Below are 14,149 nucleotides of genomic sequence, written 5' to 3'. Positions count from 1 at the left end.
CATATACATGGCCTGTATGTGATATTTCTTTCAACAAAATCACAATTTGATTAATTCTAATCAGAAATGATTTTTTCTTGGTTGAAAGGATTCTTCTCATGCAACCTACTCTCACCTAGCTCCGGTTAGAGATGTATTCACACTTCTAATTCTTGGACTTCTGAAATTTTTATTGTCCCTGCAAAACAGTCAGGCCTGTCCAAGGATGCGTGTAAATCAGCCTGAGTGTATTTGAGAGGGGAGTGAGCAGATGAGCTAGCGCTACCCAGCTGCTCCCTCTTTTCCTCCCCTTAAGTTCTCCATCCCCAGGACATCCTCCGTGATATCAACAACATCCCCCAATTTCCCACTGTTGCCCCCTCTCTTCCCCAGTGTTAAAAGATCAAGGAATTATGCTACACACTATCCATGTGAGACCTTGGAGATACTGTAGAAGTTAATTTACATTTGCAGGAGGGTCTGAGACAGAGAGAAACAGAGGGAAGGGAACCACAGGGTGAAACAGACAGGGGCACTTAGCGACATGGCATGGCAACTCAGAGTTGGAAGAGAGCCACCAGATACCCAGACATGCGCAGCCAAGTCTTCCAATCCTCTATCTCCGTTTCCCTCTAGATCTAGCGAGAGAAGACCAGACAGGGAGATGGAGACACCCACGCTGGGACCTCCACCTTCACAGTGAGACAGAGAGATGCAGAGAGAGGCTGAGGGTTACAGAGAGAGACCCAGAGAAATACAGAAAGAAACAGAGAGAGCAACACACACAGAGACACATAGAGTGACAGAGACAGAGAGCTGTAGAGAAAACCTTCCTCCCCGACCCCAGTACATCCGGCTCCAGCAGCCTCTGTGGCTGAGACCTTCTGCAGCAACCCTTGTACAAAAAAGGGCCTTGTACAAAAAAGAGGTCTTTTTCCAAGAGGAAAGGACGTGGTCCAGCTTGCAGAGAGACAAGGTTTGTAACTCAGCATTTGCGGATGAGAGAACAAAGCTGTTCCTTGGATTCCAGAGTGACTTAAAGGGAAGGGACTCACCATTTGCCAAGGGGGTTCTACCCAAAGGGGCTTATTGTTCAAGAAAGAGTGAATCCACGACGCAGTTGTCACGAGGTTTTTGGATCTTGCTGCTTGTACATTAAAGCTGTGATTGTCTGTTCTTGACCAGGTCATACATTTCAGGAGCGCAGGGCCCCCGGGAGAAATGCGCAGATTCCTGTCTTCTTGTCTCTGGGGAGTATGAAGGAAGCTTCCCTCTCAGTGGTGCTGATGGAGGAGGGCATGAAGTGCGGAGAGGATGGAAGCCCCCTGTCTAAGCTATTCTGTGCTGCTAAGGTTTCTCCCCTACCCACTGTCAACATCTATAGATGCCATGCTGGGTTTCCACAGGGGGACAGCAGAACCTTGGTCTTGCCAGGGTCTCTAGCTCCATTGCTGCTGGAATCACGTGTATCCCCAGGAAGCGAGCTCTGGCTCAGCTTGGCAGTGGTGGCCTGGGATGTCAGCTGGCTGGATTCTGTGGGTTGCTGAGGGAAGGCCCTCATGAATAGTCACCAACAGTTGGGCCGACTCTAAGTAGGTCATTGCTGGTTCTTCTGGCAAAAGGAATCCAAGAGCCAGTATGTTAAACTCTTCCAAATTTAAATTGATTGCATGGTCAGCCTGGCTTGGGCTTAGATGCAACTTCTTTGGCTGCGAGTCAAGCAAAAAGCACAGAGCTTTTGAGCCAGAAATGTGTTTATTTTAAGTTAAGGAGACTGAAGCCTGGAGTAATGGGTAACAGCTAATCAAGACTTGAGCCAGAGGTAGAAACCCAAGTCTGCTGGCTTCCAGTCCTGGACTTTCACCTCAAGACCAAGGAGCCACCAAGGCTGACTATGTACAATTAACCCCTACCAACAATATGGTGTTTTGAAACCTGTGATGAGGAAGGAGAAATATTATATTTCCAGTAGAGAGCTACTCATTTCCTTAACATTGTATGTGAACAAATTCAACATTCAAATCAGGAGCCACCTGATAGGAAGGCAGTATTATAGGTAAAAACCCTTCTAGAAAAAAAAAAAAGAAGCAGCAGCTCCTTTATAAAGCCAGCACACAGGCAGATGTAACAGAAGAAAATTAGTGGGTAAAGGAAAAGGGGCAATGGGTAGCCCCTAATTATCCTACCAAGAACCCAGTATTAATGATGTAATATTACAAATGGGAAAGGGAGACTCATTTTGTGAATGAGTAGGGTCTCTCTCTCACTTTTTTAACGACAAAAAACTTCCTCTAAGTAGGAGAGTTTGAGAAAGCAAAAGTATAGTAATCAGCAGGTAGAAAAATATACAAACCGGGAGAATGAGTCATCTTGAGTGGATTCCTCATCTTTGGACAACAATTGCACCCTTTTCAAATGAAGTCAGGAAGAAGTGTTAATTTCACATTTCCCAGTATCTCCATAGGGTCTCTTCAAGGGAAGAGAATGGGATGGGCACAGTCCTGGTTTTCTCAATGCAGAGATTTCAGTACGAAGAAATGTCGTTTATCCTGAGTCAACATATTGAAATGAAGATGGAATCCCATGGAGCTAAATGGTTACAGGATTTTAACTCTGAAAAAACTTTAGAAAAGACTGAGCCCAATTGCCTTGTTTTACAGATGGGAACACTGAACACGAGACAGACAGACAGAGAGAGAGGTAGAGAGAGGGGTTGGCCTTTCATCTGTATTGTGCATTGAGCAATCACATCTAGTATGCAAACACACTCTGCTCAGACGTACTCACTCCTTAAGAGAAGATGGCGGGAAAGACGCTCTATCTTGGGATTATTATTAATTAAGAAAGGCTCATGGATGCTAACAGAGAAACTCTGGAATCATCTGGGAATCCCTTGAAGAAGCTGAGCCTTCTCTCCTGCTACCCACAGCCCAGTCTGCCCCATTCTGAAAGGTGTCAAGGAACTGCACAGATCAGGCTGACCATGGAAGACCCAGGGCGGAGACAGACGCAATGTCCCGTTCACACCTCACCAAGGAAGTGACTTGGTCAGGTGGCTCAAGGAGAAACTGGTGGTAACAGTGTCTAAGGCAGATTCTTGGGTAGAGCACCTAGTACTTGATAATCCTCGGGAGAGTTATTTGAATTTCTGGGACTTTGGTTTTCCCAACCAGAAACTGAGGAAAATGGAGCTTACCTCACAGGGTTGTTGTAAAGTTTAAATGAATAAGTGTAGGTAAAATACTTAGACTAGTACTTGGCAAATAATAATTGGCCATTAAAATGTTAGCTGTTTTTATTAGAGTACCTGTGAATTCATGCACACACCCACAAACACACACACACGCACACACACACACAACCAAACACACAGCCATGACCTTTGGCCTGAGTTTGGATGAGACACTCTCATGGAGCTGTTCATTGACAGCTAAACGAAAGTGTTAAGTGTTGGGTTCAGTCTCTTTCATCAGGGCTACCAGCCAGCAAAATGTGTGGAAGGATCTCTTCATTCAATGTTTCCAGAGTTGTGATATATGGTTCCCTGCCCTGGAAACAGTGTATGTCAGAGAGTGTACATATATTCAGGGCACTCCGAGCTCTGCGTCACTTTTTGCCTTCTCTGTGAAGTCTTCCCTGACCTGTCCAACCAGAAGTGCTGACTCTCCCCACTGATTTCCTGCAATATTTATCATCTGTGCCATTCACTGTAGAGTCAGTATTTACTGTGTAATATTGTTTACTTACTTTTAGCTTTTTTGTGTGCATGTATTTTCTTTCCCAGGTAAGACTGTAAACCTTTGGGGACAGAATTACTCTTGTTACTCACTATGTCACTCACTTTTGTATGTCCAAAGAGCAGAGCAAGGTGCTTTGCACATAGAATATGTTTAATATGTTTAATAAAGTCCTTTGATGACACAACCAAAGGTTTGATGATACTGGCTTTTTTAATTTCCAAATGACACAATACTTAACTGGTGACCAAAATGGAATGACCTATTTCCACAACATCGCCTCCTCGAGCCTCATGGCTACAAAAGACGTAACAAAACTCCTTTCACTTATTTCTCCTTCATGCCAACATCTCTGGTAATATTCAAATGGAGGTTTGCCTTGGAATTTGGGGGGCCAGGAAGGTAGGTAGTAAAGGGGAGACACTAGAATTGGGATGTGTGGGACTATGTGGGGGTGAGAAGGACAATACAACTGGCTACCCTGTCCCAAGTCAGATCAAGGGAAGTTTCCCTCAAGTGGAATTCCATATCTGAATTCCCCACGGCTGTGCACCAACGTAGAGGCTCAGTAAGAACTCCTTGGGCCAGTCATTAAAAAATAAAACAAAAATACCTTCGGTGTTAAGGTAGGGATTGGATCACGATGTACTGATCAGTATCCTAGTCAGTGTTTTCCAAGTTCAACATCAGTACAGGCAAAAATGCGGTCGCCTGTTAAAATCAACAAGTGACACAGCCTGGCATTTTACCCCCTGCGTTCTAATTACCCCAGTGCAGTAGGTGCAGCAGAGTCTCACGTGGTCATCTGAGATAAAGAGGAGGAATGAAAAGACAAACAAGTGACTCATTTTAATGAATTTGCTTCAGATGAGAGAAACCTGTAATTTCTCTTAGACTTGTTTGACGGACCCACTGTGCAGTGAATCACAGACTTACACAAGCCTTGAAGCTCAGGGCAGGTTTACAGTTCTCCCATCGGCTTCTCACCACGGCGGCTGGTTTACACTGGGGCCTCCTGGACATCCTTTCAAATATGGACAAGACAGATCCCAGCCACTGACGGGAACCTTGGGAGGTTCCAGAGCCAGCACCAGTGATGGTGGGGCACAGTGGTGGGGAGCCCAGCGCCGACCCTCCTGCAGGGCTGCTGGATCTCCTGAATGCTGTGAGTACACACGCCATGCCAACGCCTTTTCCTGCTGAAGGCAGGATTGTTGTTAGACATATTCCAGAATGGGGAAAATGTGTGATTTATGATGCTACTTTCTGGAATGCTTGCTTCTGCGGGAACCTTCCCTACCATTATTTAGAGATTGGCTAACTCAAGTTTGGAGTATTTCCTCAGTCTCTTTTACATTTGTTTTTCTCTAAAAAGTCATTTGTCAGGCTCTAAATTGCTCACTTCTAGGGGTGAAAATGCAAAGCACTTTGTTAGGCAGTTAGATTCTCTGTTCTCCAATAGTCCCACTTACTTGATAAATTGCATGAGCAAACTAGTTTTCAATCCCTTCCTTCAGGCTGAGTGTAAAGCTAGATTTTTTTTTTTTTTATGAAGCATGCTTTAATAGTCTCTTCTTTTAGTGGGGTTGACAAAGCTCTCCTTATATCAACGTAAAGGGAAACATTTCCTCCACTTACTGCTGAAACCTATCTCCTCTCATTTTGAGTAGCCAATATTATGCCATTTGATGGTCTATGTTCCTTAAACTCTGAGGACAATTGTGGGAGCTCTAAAATGGGCGTCTTAAGATGCTATTTTTTTTTTAGTGTCGGCCCTCCAGAGAGCTTTCTTCATGGAGCAGGGCAATTGCTCGTCCTATCAATTTCTTTAACATCATATGAGTATCAAGATAGCTGGTGACATGCTGGAAGCTTTCCAACTCTGAGGTGATGTGATTATTCAAACTTATCAGAATTTGAATCCAGACTGCAATTCTCAGAGAAGATATTGAGCTACAAAGACACTGGCTGGATGCCATCTAAAATAACCGAGGATGAGATGTTTCTCATTATAGAAGATCCTTCATATCTTTCTTTTCCCCCAAGGCTCTTCATGAAACAGCTCATCCATGGCAAGGGAGAACCCATAAGAGAGACTGAATACATTCTATTAACGAGGCCAGAAACACACAAACAACTTGTTCGGCCATCTGGCTGTATAATCTGTCCTAATTACACTAGTGGGGTAGACAGGAAATTAGGCTGAGGTGAGCAAAAGACACACACACACCCCTCCAAAATGTGGATCACCTAACTCTTAACTTCCTTACCCTCCAGTTAACCTTTCTGAATTGGTCCTTCCCATCAGTGGGATTGGCCAAGGAGTATGCCGTGAGGTGCTGTCTAAAAGATTAGCAAACGAGTGATAATAGGTCCTCTCTCTCACCTTGGGGTGCAGTTCAGTGGAGCGGAACACTTTGGGAAAGTATCCACTTTGTTTACAAGCATTCCCATCCAGCTCACCTCAGAGTGTTTTGCATGAAGAGGTTTGAGAGGTCATACTTTTCCATGCATTCCTTTCTGCCTGACTGTGGTTACAGTTCCCAGGCTGTATTTCCTATTATTTTCTTTGAGAGTCCTGCTACGAGCCCTTACTCAGCGTGTTCAGACAGGTGGGGAGGGCCTCAGTCTGCTTGAGTCATCTGCCCCCACTCCACCTAGCATCTAGTATCAGAAATATGCTCCAGGACCCAGGAAGCCTAACTGTATTTTTGAATTCCAACTCAGAAACTCAGCTCCAGGTACAAAGACGGGACAAATAGAAGATGGTGTTTAAGAACAGCCAGCATCTTCTGGGTCTGTCCAGGGAAGCAGTGTTTTGTGATTTCCGACTTTGTGGAGACAGCGTGGAAAGACACTTGCACTGTCACGTCATCACTAATCTGGCAGTATGCTGTTTCCTACTGAATCTAGATGAGACCTCACAATCCTTTTTTACATAAGGATGTAGTATAACAAAGAGGAGGTCCATTAGGCTGGGTGCATTTCTACTTAATTTACCAGGTTCCAAAATGATCTAGCATTGCAGATATGCTCATCTGCTCTCCTAAAATAGGAAAGTTGCCTTGTGATTTTAAAACAAAAAGTTCAGAAGCTGGCATCATTCACACCTTTATTCATTTATCCAACAAATGTTTACTGAGTGTCTATTATACATCTTATGCTCTGCTGGATGCTGGGGACAGAGAAATGTCCTTCTGTGTCCACCTCCTAGTTAATGATAACCTGATTTTTTTTTTTTTTTTTTTGTGGTACGTGGACCTCTCACTGTTGTGGCCTCTCCCGTTGCGGAGCACAGGCTCCGACGTGCAGGCTCAACGGCCATGGCTCACGGGCCCAGCCGCTCCGCGGCATGTGGGATCTTCCCGGACCGGGGCACGAACCCATGTCCCCTGCATCGGCAGGCGGACTCTCAACCACTCTGCCTCCAGGGAAGCCCTGATAACCTGATTTTTCCACTAAGTACAGCCTACTTTCTCTGGGGCTCTGGGACTAAAAGCACTAAGCCCAGTGTTCTGCTGACCCCTTGTCATTAGGTCTCAGAGCACAGGCAGTGGTATGGGAGGTACTCATTGCTGTGAATTCTCCACAGAGCTAAATCCTGAGATGCAGCCCCTCTGGGACTTTTGGGTGTTAGTTATATTTTCCTTTAAGCCTCTGAAGCCAGAAGACACTATTTTCTCTCTCTCTCTTTGACATAATCACCATGTTAGAGCAGGGAGACTGGCTTCCATTCAACTACCTAGAATAGCTGCTTATTATTAAATGAAAAACAGAAGTGTATGGTAGGAGGTAATTCACACGTTTGTGAGGATACACAAAGAGAGGCGGGTTGTGGAAATAAGAAGGAGTGATTGGCACTCCTTTAGTTCCTGAGAAGCTGCCATTCCAGATTGCTTGTTGCTTTTGTCTCTTAAATAAGTCTTGTTTCAGACACTTTGGGAATAAGATGCGGCGTGCCTTTATTGGATGACTAGTGTGCACGTTGGAGGGAGTTTCTTTGTAAATGTCAGATAGCTGTTTATTTACCTAATTACCATAGAGAGCTTCAGGTGAGGGTCCTTTTACATCTTGTTTCTTTTCCTCTTTTTTATTCTCCATTTCTGAGTCTGTCTTGCCCTCCCTTGTGATCATCCCATACTTCTGACTGCCACGCATAGGTGCCTGTCTTCCCTCCAGCTTTACTCTGAGCGTCATGTCAAGTTTCAGGATAATTCTTACATGTTGCATGGATTAAAGATTGCCTGCCCACTGCCGCCTTCTTTCAGGATGCACTAAGGCCAGGACTATTGCTCTCTGCTGGGCTACTTTGGATCACGATGTGAGTGAATGAAAGGAGCTCCCAGGAAGGTGTTAGCACAGGACTGGCATGGGGTAGGGTCCAACAAAGGCTTGTGAAGCTTGAATCTGGAGAGATTGATATGTTCCAAAATAGCATACTGTCTTTGGGTAGCAGCCTTCAACTCTCCCAAAGCACTTTTGATGATCAAGTAAATTTGGTAAAACCTGTGTGACAGTCTTCTCACTTCAAGAACTCTCATAACTTTGCCATGCAAATGTATGTGTGTGTGGGGGGGTGCTGGGGGGGGTTGGTGGTACTGGTACACAATGTTTCCCAAACTGATCTGACCATGGAATCCCTTAGTCTTTTATGAGACCAGTGATCCACAGAAAACCACGTCAGGACATGATGCCTTGGCCAAATCCAATAGACACCAAATTGTTTGCCCGCTAAGAGTAAAGCAGGCAGATTTCCTGAATTCATAGAACATTTATACAAATGTCTTCAGTGTTGTTTTTCTTCTACCCTTGTTTTCTTTACCTTTTGGTGCCTGGGACAAATTGTTGCCAAACAGGTGATGGATAATGTGCGTATCCCAGGATAAATATGCATTTTTGCAGCGTTATTCTGTCAGGATTACTGCTTACTCTTTTCATTTCCCCCCAGCTGGGTATTAGGATCTTGATTTAAATAGCCAGAGACAGTTCTTCCCAACAAAGTGTTTTTCTGCCACCATCTCCAGGGGGTTTGTAGAACTAGGGATTTTATAAAGACACACAATTTCACTGATAAGCTGAACACGCTGTAGAACCAGAAGTCAGTACATGGTATAAAGGTAATTTAAGCATCCTGGACAGAGAGTAGCTCTGGATTCTCCATGTAGGATAGGACCTGGCACGGACTCTGGCCACTCTTCGCAAGGAACTAGTAAACCCCGCGTCCAGGTGAGTGTCCAGGTGAGCTGGCTTTGGTTACATTCACATCTGAAAGCTTTTCCTTTCAGTACTGCCTGTGTGTTGCCGATGCTCTTCTAGACAATTTAGTTTATGTTTAGATTTTGTGTCTTTGTTCTTCTCTTTTCCTCATTCAAAACCTAGGTTTCTTTTCCTCTTTCGTCGGTACTGCCATCTAAATGCCAGTGCCGATGAGACAGTGAGAAGCTGAGAGCAGGGTCTGGGTGAAGGCGAGACCCTGGGGCAGGCATGAGGCAGTGCTGTGCTTGGAGCTGGCTTGTACTGTCTCAGGAGAGCTGACTGTTATATTTTCAGGCATTAAATTATATAAATATACCCCTTGAAAGAATTTTCCATATCGGTTGTATTTCAACTTGACATTTGGACCATTGTGATGAAACAGTATGAACCCAGAACCATAGATTCATAAAATACCAGAACTGGGAAATAAGACATGAATTAGAAATGAGATTCTAGTCCAACCTCGTAATTTTCATAAGTAAGGAGACCCGGAGTACATGTGAGATTTGCCCAAAGCCACCCAACTAATCATGAGAATTAGCATTCTCCTTGCTTTGGACGTTTTCAGTGAAGCACACTGCCTTGAATTCGAGTCTCTGTGTATTTACAGATCTTGAAGATGAATGCTGGCCTAGCTCTCTGTCTTTTCAAGCACCAACTGAAATTGCCATCATTGTTATATTAATTAGAAAGAAGTCATTGATTCAACCAACAGTTTCTCAATAAGAGCTACTTTTAAAATAAACAAAAAGTTTTCTGGACACATGGAGAGTCAGGATTTATGGTCAGCTAGTACAGCTGAGTGTGACTTTTAGTGCCACAGTTCATCAGCTCTGTGATAGGCATTTTTTATTCACCTCTGAACATTTTTGAAATTGGAATGTATTGTACAGTTAGTGGCATGTCATGGTTTCATTGGCAAGTTCTTTTCTTTTTCTTTCTTAGTGGACATAAAAATAATAATGTTGCTTACAATGCTGGGTTCAGTGTAATATGGTAATTTAATTCTGTGTAACGGTGTCAATTTGGGTACTTTCCTTCACGTTTTCATTTTTACACATTTATCTCTAGTCAGGCATAGACATGAATATAAATCTATGTGCATTTTGGTCGATGTCATTCCTCATTGACTTCAATGTTATTTTTTCCCCGTTTAGAATGCATCGTTAAGCCCAGCCAATGGATCTAAATTGATGAATCGTTGAGGATAAGATGTGAGTATTAAAAACTCAAGGAGAATCTTACTGTAGGTAGACATTGTGCTACGTCTTGAAGAGGCATTTTATTTGTACTTGCAGAAATTTTTCAGTTTGGAATTATGCAAAACTCAAAGTTCACTCTAATTATTGTCTTTATCAATGGTTAATCTAAGAAAGCGTGCTTCCTCCTTTCTGTTCTACATAATATCAACTTCTGATTAAGGATTAGGCTGGCAATGCTTCTTTTTATTTTTTAAATTCCTCACTCTCCACGCTCTTAAGCTTTTCTCATTCTCTGCTCTGCAGAGCACTCTGGCTTTTGGCCTCAGCCAACATCTGAACTCTGGTATGGGAGGGATCCCATTCAACTCTTTCTGGTGAGAAGAAAAACAACCCAACTGAGGCTAACTTGAAAACATCTATCCATCTGACTAATCCCCACCAGTCAAACTGGGCAAAAATAAGAATGTTATGACTCCTCTTGGGTTATATCATTAAATAGTCTCTCCCCAGCATTTGTAGTAACTGAAGGAAATTTACCATATAATTATCATGCCAAGTGGTATGTGGGTTACATACACCAGACTATAATAACGTGAATAATCAACTAGCAAATTAACCCCAAACTAGCCAGTTGTGTTTAGTTCAACGTTTGTGTTTCTTATGCTCATATATATATGAGATATATATATATATCTTATGCTGCATATATATATATTTATGCTAGTAAAATTTTTCTTAGTTTATATGAATACATGAAATGTATCATTATTTCATAAAGTTCCACAAAGAGCATAATGATCTACAGAAAATGCCATGGCTATTGGATTAAATACTCTCTGAACATTTTTAGGGACTGTGGACTTAGAGGCCCTAGCATTGGTTGCAGAACATTTTTGGACTCCATAAATCACATCACATCACATCACATCACTATGCCAAACACTTGACTTTCTTCCAGCAAGATTAGCTTCAAGCAAAGCTCCTATAATGAAAACAATGGAGAATAAGAGTGGCCCTTCTCCTGAAGCCTTAGATAGCAGGCATTATTATTTATAAATGTGATGTTCTCCAGGTGGAGGAGAATTGCACTTACCCATCAGTCCTATTATTTGATCCTGAATGTAGGCATCTTTTCTCCCTGATACATGTATCTGGGGAAGGGGACTGCAACAGAATTGTGAAGAATAGCAAAGAGAAAGGATCAATATGACCAATTTAGCAGAAGAAGTGAATAATTTTCGACTTGACAATGATAATGAATCATACTCTATATTTCTGTTTTCCAAATTGCAGGTTACCATCCATTAGAGGGTTGTGAATTTAGTTTAGTGGGTGGCAACCAATTTTTGAGAGAATGTCAGATAGAATAAAGTGGAATACAAGATAAATATCATGGATTTATCAGAGTGTCTTGCTTGCAGGTAGGAAGAATAGTATTTTAACATATAAGTTTTTCAAATATAAAAATTATGTGCTTTTTTAGTTTTATATGTGGATCACTATATACATACATATTTTTGTCTGTACACTCTGAGTCACAATGTAAGACCTGTTTCTCACTGTGTCAGGGTCAAAAATTATTGAAAGCTACATGTATATGTGAAACATAAGGATACTTTTAAGACAGCTCACACTGGTTCTTCTGTTATTTCCCTTTATAAGGATCAGTTAAAAATATATCCTAGGGAACTTCCTTGGTGGTCCAGTGGTTAAGACTCCAATCTCCCAATGCAGGGGGCCCAGGTTCGATCCCTGGTCAGGAAACTAGATCCCGCCTGCTGCAACTTAGACCCGGCGCAGCCAAATAAATAAATAAATAAATAAAATATATATCCTAAACAATAGTAATATTGCAAATTTCCTAGCGTGCCCATCCACCACGTGGCTGCATATGTGAGAACTTCTTTCTACCCACACTGTCAGATCGTGAATTCCGCACGTATATCTCAACACCTATGCAAATCCATTACCACACTTTGCCTGTCATTCTGCCATGTTCCCTTTCCCCTGCTCAGATTTGGTTTACAAGATGATGGTATAAGTCAAAATACTTTCCTGTTCATTGGTTAGGAACTCAAAGACAACTTTTTTTTAACTTTTTCTTCATGGGTGCTTTGTTTATTAATTTATTTTTTTCTTAACATTTTTATTGGAGTATAATTGCTTTACAATGATGTGTTAGTTTCTGCTTTATAACAAAGTGAATCAGTTATACATATACATATATCCCCATATCTCTTCCCTCTTGCGTCTCCCTCCCTCCCACCCTCCCTATCCCACCCTTCTAGCTGATCACAAAGCACCGAGCTGATCTCCACATCTGCTATGTGGCTGCTTCCCACTAGCTATCTATTTTACATCTGGTAGTGTATATATGTCCATGCCACTCTCTCACTTTGTCCCAGCTTACCCTTCCCCCTCCCCTTGTCCTCAAGTCCATTCTCTAGTAGGTCTGCATCTTTATTTCCATCTTGCCCCTAGGTTTTTCATGACCTTTCTTTTTTTTTTTTAGATTCCATATATATATGTTAGCATATGGTATTTGTTTTTCTCTTTCTGACTTACTTCACTCTGTATGACAGACTCTAGGTCCATCCACCTCATTACAAATAACTCAATTTCGTTTCTTTTTATGGCTGAGTAATATTCCATTGTATATACGTGCCACATCTTCTTTAGCCATTCATCTTTCAATGGACACTTAGGTTGCTTCCATGTCCTGGCTATTGTAAATAGAGCTGCAATGAACATTGTGATACATGACTCTTTTTGAATTATGGTTTTCTCAGGGTATATGCCCAGTAGTGGGATTGCTGGGTCATATGGTAGTTCTATTTTTAATTTTTTAAGGAACCTCCATACTTAGGAACTCAAAGACAATTTTAAACTCAAAGATAATTTGGAAGCCTTCCTGTAAGTGCCCGTGGATTGTCATCTCAGCAGAAGACTCAGTGGAGCTGTGAAAGTCCCTCTTAGTCTTGACTCCCACCAGGAAGGCTTTGAGCCAAGATCAGTGAGTTTTGTCTGCTTCCCGGCCACAGTTTGCCCCATGAGCCTAAGTGGATCAGAGTGAGTTCATCTCCATTAGAGCATAAGGAAATTTACGTTTGCTGAGGACTAAGTGGTTGTTTAGTTGGCTAAGTACTGTAGTAGCTACGTGCTGTCGTCACCTTCAGCTGGATCCAACTTTGTTGTATATTGCAGGTGAAGAGCCTCGTGTGTGAAAATGAAGTCCCAGGCAATCACGATTTACTGTTTAATGTTATTTCTGGCCCCAGAATGTTCTCATCCTAGATCCAAGACCCACATAAAAGTAAGTTTGATCCATTCTTAGGTGCTCCCATTAGAAACCAGTCAGTTCTTTGAGATGACTAGAGTTATGATAAATAACATGTCATTTAAAAGAAATTTTCGGATGACTACGACTTTACCCTTACTGATGACAGATTTCTAAAGAAAGGAATAAAGAAAAGACAGTACAGTATTGTTGCGACAGGGTGCAACAGTATTACAGGAAAAGCCACGGGGTGTGTAGACAGGCAGCTGAGCAATTTAGGTTCAAAGCTTAACTTTGCTTGTTAGTTGCACAAGTTGCTTCATTTCTCTGAGTCCTTAATTTCCTTACCTATAACATGAAGAGTGTTTTTTTTTTTCTTTTAGATCTTTACCGTCTTTCACAGCTACAAAGAGTTTCCGATTCTATTATTGCAACCTAGCACTCATTCCTAGTACCTGCTCACTTCTTCCTCTCTGAGGATACACGGTATCGGGTGGACCACATTAGTTTCATTCCACAGTTTCAGTTAATCCAGGCAGAGAACAGCTTAGTGCTGTAATTGTCATCACTGTGTTCTCCAAGGATACTTCAACTCTCCAAAAGTTGCATCCAATGCACTGGCCTTCAGAGCTCAGTGAGCACTGTCAAGTATCTAACCTTCATCGGGGGGCAGCATGTTCTCGGTCGGTGTTCACATA

General features: G+C 42.4%; 1 long non-coding RNA gene across 1 annotated transcript; it reads left to right on the top strand.

Annotated features, from left to right (window-relative positions):
- The first annotated feature begins 4,626 nt into the window (after positions 1–4,626).
- On the top strand, positions 4,627–14,129 carry LOC114906846. The gene is made up of 3 exons (XR_003796548.1): positions 4,627–4,881; positions 10,130–10,186; positions 13,379–14,129. It is a non-coding gene; the product is annotated as an uncharacterized LOC114906846 (long non-coding RNA).
- Positions 14,130–14,149: the final 20 nt, after the last annotated feature.

This window comes from Monodon monoceros, unplaced genomic scaffold, assembly GCF_005190385.1.
Source record: "Monodon monoceros isolate NGI ecotype Baffin Bay Population unplaced genomic scaffold, NGI_Narwhal_1 Super_Scaffold_3, whole genome shotgun sequence".
Taxonomy (NCBI): Eukaryota; Metazoa; Chordata; class Mammalia; order Artiodactyla; family Monodontidae; genus Monodon; species Monodon monoceros.
Note: the sequence above shows the minus strand (reverse complement) of the source record. Positions and strands in the feature narration are given on the sequence as shown.